We start from the raw sequence: 9,581 nt of genomic DNA, 5'->3' as shown, positions 1-9,581 counted from the left end.
TAAGATTTCATTCCATTGTTTTCAACCATCATTGTTTCCGTTGAAAAGTCTGCTGTCATTCTAATTATTATTCCTTTGTACATGATTTGTCTTTTCTCTTTGGCCACTTTTAAGATCATCCCTTTGTCTATGGTATTATGAAGTTTCACTGCAATGTGCCTGGGTGTGAATTTATCTTTTACAGAACTCATTCCTAAATCTGAGGTCTTTGTACAAATCTGGAAATTTCTCAGCTATCGTATTATTTAATACTGCTCTTCCTCCTTATAATTTATACTTGCAGAATTCATATTTGACATTTGTCTTTATTCTGCACCTCTCTTAACCACTCTTTTTTGTTTTGAATTTTTTTTAGAACTTTGTGCTTCACTCTTGGTAGTTTTTTAAGATTTATATTCTATTTCATTCACAAATCTCTCTTCTCTCTAATCCACTATTATACTATTAATTTCAGTTATTGTATTTTTAATTTTATTTATTTATTTTAAATTTTTTAATGTTTATTTATTTTTGAGAGAGAACACAAGCAGGGAGGGGCAGAGAGAGAGAGAGGAGACATAGAATCTGAAGCAGGCTCTGGGCTTTGAGCTGTCAGCACAGAGCTCAATGTGGGGCTTGAACCCACAAACCATGAGATCATGACCTGAGCTGAAGTCGGATGCTTAACAAACTGAGCCACCCAGGCGCCCCTGTATTTTTCATTTTATATGAGTCTGCTTCATCTTTTTAAAAGTCACATATTCCTATATATTCAATTTCCTATGTCTTTAATAATTTTAACCATACTGAGGCATCTGGGTGGCTCAGTGGGTTGGGTGTCCAACTTCGGCTCAGGTCATGATCTCACTGTTCATGGGTTTGAGCCCTGTGTCGGGCTCTGGGCTGACAGCTCAGAGCCTGGAGCCTGCTTCAGATTCTGTGTCTCTGTCTCTCTCTGACTCTTCCCTGCTCGCTTGCTCTCTCTCAAAAATAAATAAACATTTAAAAAAATAATAATAATTTTAACCATACTTACTTCATAGTATCTATATGATAATTCTCTTATCTGACATCCTTTATTTTGTCTGATGGCTTTCACTCATGGTTGGCTGATCCTCATATGTTTTATTATTTTGAGTTGTGAACCCGTTTTAAGCCAGGTTTCATCTGTGGGAATTCTGTGGGGCCTGGTTTGCTCATGTGCCCTTCAGAGTTTGTGTTTGCTTCTTCTGGGTACCCCACAATCAGTGTTAGCCTGGGCACATTTTTTCTGTTAACTTTTAGCTTGGGGAATTTCTCAACCCTGCAGGCAGTGTAAATTCAAAGTTCTAACAGGAATAGCTTTGTAGTTATGAATTTTCAGGGGAATTACCCCCTCTCCCCTGAAAAGACAAGGACCTCTTGTCTACTTGTGCTGGTGTTTTACTAGCCCGCCCTTTTACTAATGGTGCGACTCTGAGAGTCTGACTTTACATGGGGGAGGGGATTCCAAGTCTAGACCTAACCTTCTGGATCCACATGGCTGTTAAAACTCAACACCTAGGCCGTCTCACCACAGCCGTGGGCATTCTTGGGGTCAGAACTTTAGTTCATCCCCCCACCCACCCCCAAGACACCCTTTATTGTCGTGACAGCTCAGTTATACTTACGAAAGGATATTTGCTATATTTTATCTTGCATTTCTGGGTGCTTTGAGGTAGGAGGAATTTTAGATGATCTAATCTAGCATATTTCTGGTATCAGAAATCCTTTTATGTTAAAACAGCACTCTCTTCAAAAAAATACAAAATAAAATAAAATAACCCTCTCCTCTGTTTAGCTTATTCTTGTTATTCACTTGACCGTTTCTTCATGTGGCTGTTCTACTCACCACAGATGGTTCTTGCTCAGCTCTGTCTTCCCTGTGTCCGGCCTCAAGTAGAAATCAAATACGTCTTGAGCGAATGGATGATTCCATGGACGATCGGATGGATATCAGCCGCTGCTCTGATGTCAGTCATCATCGTGAGGATAGAGTAGAGGTCAAAGAGTCCATCGCTGCCTCTTTGGGGAAGACAGATTAGGGACAGTGGTGTGCTAGAGCCGATCTTGCTCCAGAGAGTCACTTGTTAGCACACCTTCCCAATTCCATGTTCAGTGATCTTACGTTTGTAGCCTGAAATTGGCCATGGTGAGATTATTTATGCCGTGAAACTGGAAAACACTAAAAATCAGCCATGCTCTTCCCCCAAGAGCTGGTTGTTAAATATTTACCAGCATACCACAGACTGGAACAATGAAAACATGTGGACAAAATAATCCTAAGCCTATACGGAAAAAGACCCATGGTAAGTGAAACATGAAGTCAGAGTTGGAGGAATCTATCACTCTGGGGCTGTGGTGCTTGATGACAAAGTTTTAAGTTATCCCTGACTTTTTTTTTCCTCCAGATTTGGAAAGTCTTGGTATCCTGAGGCTCCCTATTAGGGAAAGGAGCTGAATCTTTAATAGCAGCTTCAATGAACAAAAGTGAGGGCCGGCAGGGGGCACCTGGATTTGAACCAGGGACCTCTTGATCTGCAGTCAAATGCTCTACCCCTGAGCTATACCCCCTGATGTAGGCTGGTGCCTGAGTAATACCTTTTACCTGTGTAGCCACACCCAACATCCCTATAAATTTTCACTACAAACGTTCATTGGCTGGGCCTTCTGGAAGCTGCCAAGCCTTCCTCACTACAATTTTATCTCTCTGATGCAAAACAAGCAACAGTTTCCCCTCCCTATAGCTACCTCCCTGCTTTTTCTGGAAAAGCACTGACACCGACATTTATAGCTGGAAGGGGCCCCAGAGTCACTAGTCTCTATGCCATTCACAGTGGGCATCTGATTACAGAGATTCAAGATTACTAGTCTTCCTACCACAGAAAGCCCTTTATTAATAAGATCAGAACCTGGATCCACTCTTCCTGACTTTGGGTTTAGAACCCTGGGTTCCATAGGCTATAGCATGCCCTTGGATTTTGTTCTAAGGAGGGCGGTAAGCTACTGAGCAGAGCAGGAAATGTGGTCTCACTCATGTTTGAAACAATCATCTGGGTGGAAATAGGAGGAGGGGAAGAACAGAAGGGGGAGACCTGTGAGGAGAGTATCAGGACGGGCCAGGTGGGAGCTGGACCCTGGGCCTTGACCGCAGGTCCCGGTGGGGGGCCAAGAGAACCGCTCAGGTGCAGACACATCTGACAGCGGAGCCCACAGGTCTCACTGCCGGCTTTGGAGGCAAAAGAAAGAGGCGACCCAACAGTGGCTGGCAGGTGTTTGGCCCTGGTTGCTGGGGGAAATCCTTGCACTTAGGTGGGCACCACGGATGGAGCAGGGAGCTGGTTAGGAGTGAGAATTCATCATTCGCTTCCCTCTGTGTTTGGTGTGAGAAGCCTGCTAGTTCTCTGCATGAGGGTATCAGGTGTGAGATGCTGGCTCTGGGAGGAGGCTGCAGGCTGGAGGGTCACCCACGGACTTTTCATGTCCCTGTTTCTCCCCAGGGCTCATCTCCTTTCTCTGTCCTCCGTGGATGGTGGGGTTCTGCTCTAATACACACGCTCAGGTCTTGCCCAACTGACAAGCCCTTCCTTTGCCCTCGTGCTTAAATATTAGTTTACCTGGGTTCAGAATTCTAGGTTGGAGGTTGTTTTTCTTCATCTGTAAAAAATATGTATTTTATAATAGCATAAAATATCAATAAAGACAACTTTATTCAAGTATCCATCTCACCAAGGAGAAAAAAAAGTTTTAATTTCAAAATGCCATGATTCAAGTGTCTACACAGCTAAAAGGTTATGCATATCAGTGCTTACTACTTTGGATTATAATTCTCAGCTACAACTTTTTTTTTTTTTTAATAGCACACACAGTAAAGGAAGGAGCTCCATGATTTAGAAAATATACATTTCAAACAATCCTTGATAATTATGACCATCCCGGGCTTAATCTGAAAATATTTATGTTTTTTAAATCCATAGACATTTAACAATGCAAACAGTACATTTGGGGCTGTGGTGATTTGAGATATAGTTTGAGTTTTTTACTTTGGGGAGAGATGGGGGGGGAGGTCTACTAAAATACAGATCTGCCCGTTAGATCTATTTAATTTTACTTTCTTTTACTTACGTATACATTTTCACTTGAATATACAGCTTTTTAAAATAAGAATGTTTTCCTGATTATAATAAGGCAATAAAGGCGGTATTAGAACCAAGGGACAAGATGGTTGAGTGATAACTGCTTTCGCACAGTAGAGGAAAATCAAACAAGAACCGAGCTCTGTGGGAAATGAAGGGGAAGCTTCATCACTCAGGGCATCACTCAACGATGAGGTTCTGCAGGCCCCCTGAGTGAAAGACAGTCGCAGTGTCCCGGAAGGTACCTGGATATTGCAACAGGTTAAAAGATGTCAGTTAGAAACCAACGTCGTGTGTGGGGGTATAGCTCAGGGGTAGAGCATTTGACTGCAGATCAAGAGGTCCCCGGTTCAAATCCGGGTGCCCCCTGGAGATTTTCTTTCCGTGTCATCCTGGGTCCCCGCAGTGGTTTCACCCTACCTAATAATTAGGCGACCTTTTTAAATGGGCTGATTTCCTGTGGACGGCTCAGCAGACCGGAAGTGGAAGCGGGAGGAAAGGCCGGAAAGGCCATCTCCTGCTTCGGGAAGTGGTTTGCTGCGGGAAAATTGCGTTGCCCGCCCAGAAACAGACCTTTTTGCCACGACCCTCTGGCCCACGTGTATGTCTGGTGATCTCAGGCACTGTTTCTCCTTCCGAGTGAGTAAGCAGGCAGGAGGCCGGGGGCGCACACAGAAGCCGCAGCAGCGAGACATCACAGGCCTCGGAGCCGGGACTCTGATGCGGGAGGCCTGGGCAGGGCCCATCGGGAAAACCTGGCACCCTTCTGCCCTTCCCCCTATCTCCTCCAACCCCACCCGCTCTAGATGATCTGACGGACGCGTGTGGGGCAAGACTACGCTGGATGGTTTTTAAAGGGCCTTTCGCCTAAATGTGTATGATTCTCAAAGCCGGTGCCCTGGGCAGGGGCCTGAGAAGCTGCCAGGTGCAGAGGGAGGCCTGGCAGGAAAGGGGCCCCTCCGCCGTGCAGCAGACCCCCCACCCCCAGGCTTGAGGCGAGCCCATGGAAGACGTGGGCGACTTGCTATGCTAAGAGCTCTGGATACCGATTGCGGGGCCAGGGGCAAGGCGCCCTGGCTCCTCGGTGGGTCCTTTGCACACAGATCAGGTGGTCTCTGATTCGCAATCCAGGGAGTCCCCACCTGCTGTCATTAAAAATATGTATGTTGCAGACCTTATTTCTTAGAGCAGTTTCCGGTTTACAGAAAAACTGGGCAGAAAATACAGAGAGTTCTCCTATACCCCCTCACCTTACCCCCCCTCCCCAGTTTCCGCGTCATTCACACCTTGCACTAGTGTGGTACATTTGTTAAAATTGGTGAATGCATATTGATACATTATTAATACCCTGTAATTTACAGTAAAACTCCTACAGTTTTATGGGTTTTGACCAATGCAGAATGCCATGTATCCACAATGACTAGCATCATGAAAGATAGTTCCACTGTTCTAAAAAATCCCCCCTGCTATACCTATTCATCCCTCCCCTCCCGGCAATCCCTGGCAACCACCTATGTTTTTACTGTCCGTAGTTTTGCCTCTCCCAGAGTGTCATACAGTTGGAAGCATACTGTATATAGCCTTTTCAGGTCAGCGTCTTTCACTTAGCTATAGTCACTTAAGGTCCTTCCATGTCTTTTTGTGGCTTGACAGCTCATTTCTTTTTTAATCACTGAATAATATTCCATGGTATGGGCTTGCTGTCGTTTCTATTTAGACTTGGTGTTGGCATTCCCAATAACTGCATCTTCCAGCAAGAAGAGGAGAGAGAAATTAAGAGTACACATACCTTGATGAGCACCAAGTATTGTATAGAATTGTTGAATCACTACACAGGACACCCGAAACTAACATGACACTGTATGTTAACTACACTAGAATTTAAAAAAAAAAAAGGGAAGAGAAGAGCAGCACGTCAGGCCTTTGCTAGAAAGCTTCCCCCAGTCTCTGGTAACACTACACAATTTTCTCCATTCCTCATCCTGCCATTGATTCAGTCTCACTGATGATACTCGTGGTACGTATTTGTAACTATCTTACACCCTCAACGTTTGAAATTCCTTTCCACTTGGGGGGGATCCAGAGCTGTGCATGGCTGGTGGAAACCAGGATGTAACTATACTACAAAAGGCAAAAGTACCAGACTTTGCCCTCCCACAAACCCCAGCAGGGCTTAGCCGATCCCATGCACGTGATGGAGACTTGGAACATGGAATGAGGTACACACAAGCAGGAAGAGTCTGGAATTTACTCCAGGGGGGGGCGCTGCTCTGGCATTGGCAGTGGGGCTGATGGCTGCAGCTGGTGCACGGTGGGGGCATTATCAGCCCCCTAACCAGGATGCTGTTTGGAGGTAAATGATCCTGACCGCCCCCCCCTGCCCCCCGGCTGTCCTTTAATTCTGCCCATTTTCTGAGCGTAGATCTCTAGGTTTCCTTTAGTGGTCTGAGATTTTTGTCACTGTGCCAGTAATTTCCTTGTTTGTTTCATTTAGCCATTATCAGTTTCTGTTTTTGAGACAGAATGCTGGCAGTGCGAAAATTGATACCAGAGTTCGGTGCAGGAGGTGAAGGGGACATGACATCGGTCATCTGGTCTTGTTGGGGCTAAAAGCAGTGAACATCTGGCTAGTTATTCACAAATTGGGACCCGGCAGTCATTGACACACACTGACAAAGCAGGCAAGTTGAATATTGCCAGTGTCACGTGGAAGGAAGTGCATGATGAGAGCCAGGCCTTGATGTGCTAAGAACACCAGGGGACACCATACAGTAAAGTGGCTAATTCTAGGGGCGCCTGGGGGGGCTCAGTCGGTTGAGCATCCGACTTTGGCTCAGGTCATGATCTCGCGGTCCGTGAGTTCGAGCCCCGCGTCGGGCTCTATGCTCACAGCTCGGAGCCTGGAGCCTGCTGCGGATTCTGGGTCTCCCTCTCTCTCTGCCCCTCCCCCGCTCATGCTCTGTCTCGCGCTCTCTCTCTCTCTCTGTCAAAAATAAATAAAACAGTAAGAAAATATATATTAAAGTGGCTAATTCTATTGGCATTGGGACTCAGAGAAATAAAACGCAGGTCAAATGTGTAAACCCTCTACCCAACGCCAAGCACAGAGAGTCTGATCTCTTACCCCTAAATAACTGAAAAAGCCTCCAGCCAAAAGTAGGATTTGATCCTGTGGGTTACTGACTTATAATGTCAGTTAAATTAACAGTATCTTTGTCACATGCGTGAAAGGACACGAATTGGAAAAGAGTGGGATCTTCACATCCATCCTGGGCTTATTCAATGGCCTCAGAAACAAAGGCCAGAACTTTGGGCAGGGAGGCTAGGAACCAGCTCTGCCTAGTGGATTTCGCCTCACCGGGGAACATGGCCACCCCAGGGAAGGGTGCCCAGCTTTCCAATCACCTCCCTTAATAAAAAGATGGTGTTTTATAGGGCGGTCAAACAGCCAGCAACATGATAGCAGGTTGATTATGTTAGAAACATCCTGGATGGGGCGTTGCTTTGTTCTCACTGGAATACTTATTTCGAATTTACATTCTATTTTTGAAGTGAAACATGTTACCCGCGTAACGCAGTAATGATCCAAGTAAGCTGCACAGGAATGAGACAAAAATCTCCCCTCTTTTACCGCATTTTCCATTGCGTAGCTCAGTATCTTCTGTGGTCTCTGAAAAGTGAATCTCACTGGTCTCTGGTGCCATGTAATAGAACATAGGTTACTGTGCTGGTGCCTTTTAGGAGGGACTGGTGTGTGTCCTCCCTATGTGAGTGAGGGTCGGCCGTGGGGAGGGAGTGGGGACGGGGGCGTGGGTACATGCAGGGCCTGGAAGAAAGAGCCATCTCTGACCATAAACTAGGGATCCTTGCACCAGGGCTGTGGGTCTCCAAATAGCAGCCTTTATGCCTCTCGCTAGCTTCCTCTGTTGTGCCGCCGGAAGGATTCAGGGGCTCCTGCCTCTCTAGTGCCCAACCAAGCCGCTGGGAGACTGCCTCAGGAGGGCATTGGGCTGGGGAGCCGGGGGAAGATGTGAAGGAAAACGGGCAAGAGAGCAAGCAAGGGTGAGGCTGGGGAGGATGGGGCAGAGCAGGTGTAGCTGAGGGAGGAGGGAAGAAAGGAAGGATGGGGGGCTGGGGTCCACAGAAACCTGGTGCCTCCTGCAGTTCAGGTGTGGCTGTAGTGGAAAAGTGCTAGGAGACAAGCGAAGGGTCTCTGGGGAATCGGAAAGGCGGTGTTATGGCTGCGTAGCCGTCTTTAGTGAGTTGCGGTGCACCTCCCGGTTTCACAGGCCGACCAGGAATGAACAGATCTTACAGTGCCCTATGGAATGTTTGGTGCGGCGTCACAGGTGAAATAATGTAAAGAGGACCTCATCCCACGCAAGGGGGTATAGCTCAGGGGTAGAGCATTTGACTGCAGATCAAGAGGTCCCCGGTTCAAATCCGGGTGCCCCCTGCTGGAGCTTTGCTTTATTGCCTCTCCTAGAGGAGTGGCTTCCCAGCTACCACATTCTATACAATGTCATCAGTTGCCCTCCCCACCTCTTTTCCCCAGGCCCTGGTGTTTTTTCAGGTGTCCTTTCTCCCTTGACATACTGAAGTATGGTAGGTTCCTGGTACCAAACTTCTGAGGGGCAGAGGCCAGCCAGGTGGCCGGCGCCGGCAGGTGCACACACGGAGTTGGGAGGGCCCAGGGTGATGGTCACCGGCCCAGCTGGGGCTATCGGGTCCACCGCGGGACTTCATTCCCCGGGTGCGTGCCTGGGTCCTCACACTCCCACACCACTGACCAACCCTGCAGCAGAGACCAAGGGGAAGGAAAAGCAAAAAAAAACGAAAAACGAAACAAAACAAAACAAAACAACACGTAGCAGGAAAGAGGGAGACAAGCCCCTTTTCTCCTGCAACATCCCTCCGGCGCCCTCTACTGACAGCTCTTAGCATTGTGCTCGCTTAAGGAGAAAGGCGTAGGGAAGCCAGTCCGTTATTGCAGGGCAGGTATGGAAGCATGAATTTGGACCCAGGAGTCAAAAAATTGATAACTGGCACATCGTGTGAGTGCCAACAGGATGTTAGCAGGTGTATGCAGGCGGGGGCTTGAGATCATCCTGCAAATTTGAGTGTGCCCTCTGGCATTTCTGCCATTACTGTGAGATGTGTTTATCCTGTGAGCTGCTGCCCCTTCAGCCTGGGCCCCAGAAAGAACACACGTGGTCCAACCTTAAGCGCAACTCACCTAGAAAGGCCAACGCCCTCTGGACCCACAGCTTGAAGCGGGCTTACCCAGCCAAGCCCAGCCTCTATCAATTGATCCTCATTCAATATTCTGACCCATGAGGATGAGAATAAATGCTTATTGTCGTGTGTCAATGCTTTGCGGCGTTTTTGCAACACTCTTATGAATACGACTGGAAAATACTAACATTGACATACAGAAGGGGCCTCCTG

At 47.2% G+C, this 9,581-nt stretch overlaps 3 non-coding genes across 3 annotated transcripts; 2 read left to right on the top strand and 1 right to left on the bottom strand.

Annotated features, from left to right (window-relative positions):
• Nucleotides 1–2,499: 2,499 nt before the first annotated feature.
• TRNAC-GCA lies at nt 2,500–2,571 on the bottom strand. Its single transcript has one exon. It is a non-coding gene; the product is annotated as a tRNA-Cys (tRNA).
• Nucleotides 2,572–4,430: 1,859 nt separating this feature from the next.
• TRNAC-GCA lies at nt 4,431–4,502 on the top strand. The gene has a single exon. It is a non-coding gene; the product is annotated as a tRNA-Cys (tRNA).
• A 4,015-nt stretch (nt 4,503–8,517) lies between these two features.
• TRNAC-GCA lies at nt 8,518–8,589 on the top strand. The gene has a single exon. It is a non-coding gene; the product is annotated as a tRNA-Cys (tRNA).
• The last annotated feature ends 992 nt before the right edge of the window (nt 8,590–9,581 follow it).

Source organism: Lynx canadensis, chromosome A2, assembly GCF_007474595.2.
Source record: "Lynx canadensis isolate LIC74 chromosome A2, mLynCan4.pri.v2, whole genome shotgun sequence".
Lineage (NCBI taxonomy): Eukaryota > Metazoa > Chordata > Mammalia > Carnivora > Felidae > Lynx > Lynx canadensis.
The sequence above is the reverse complement of the archived record's forward strand: the minus strand, read 5'-3'. Positions and strand labels throughout refer to the sequence as shown.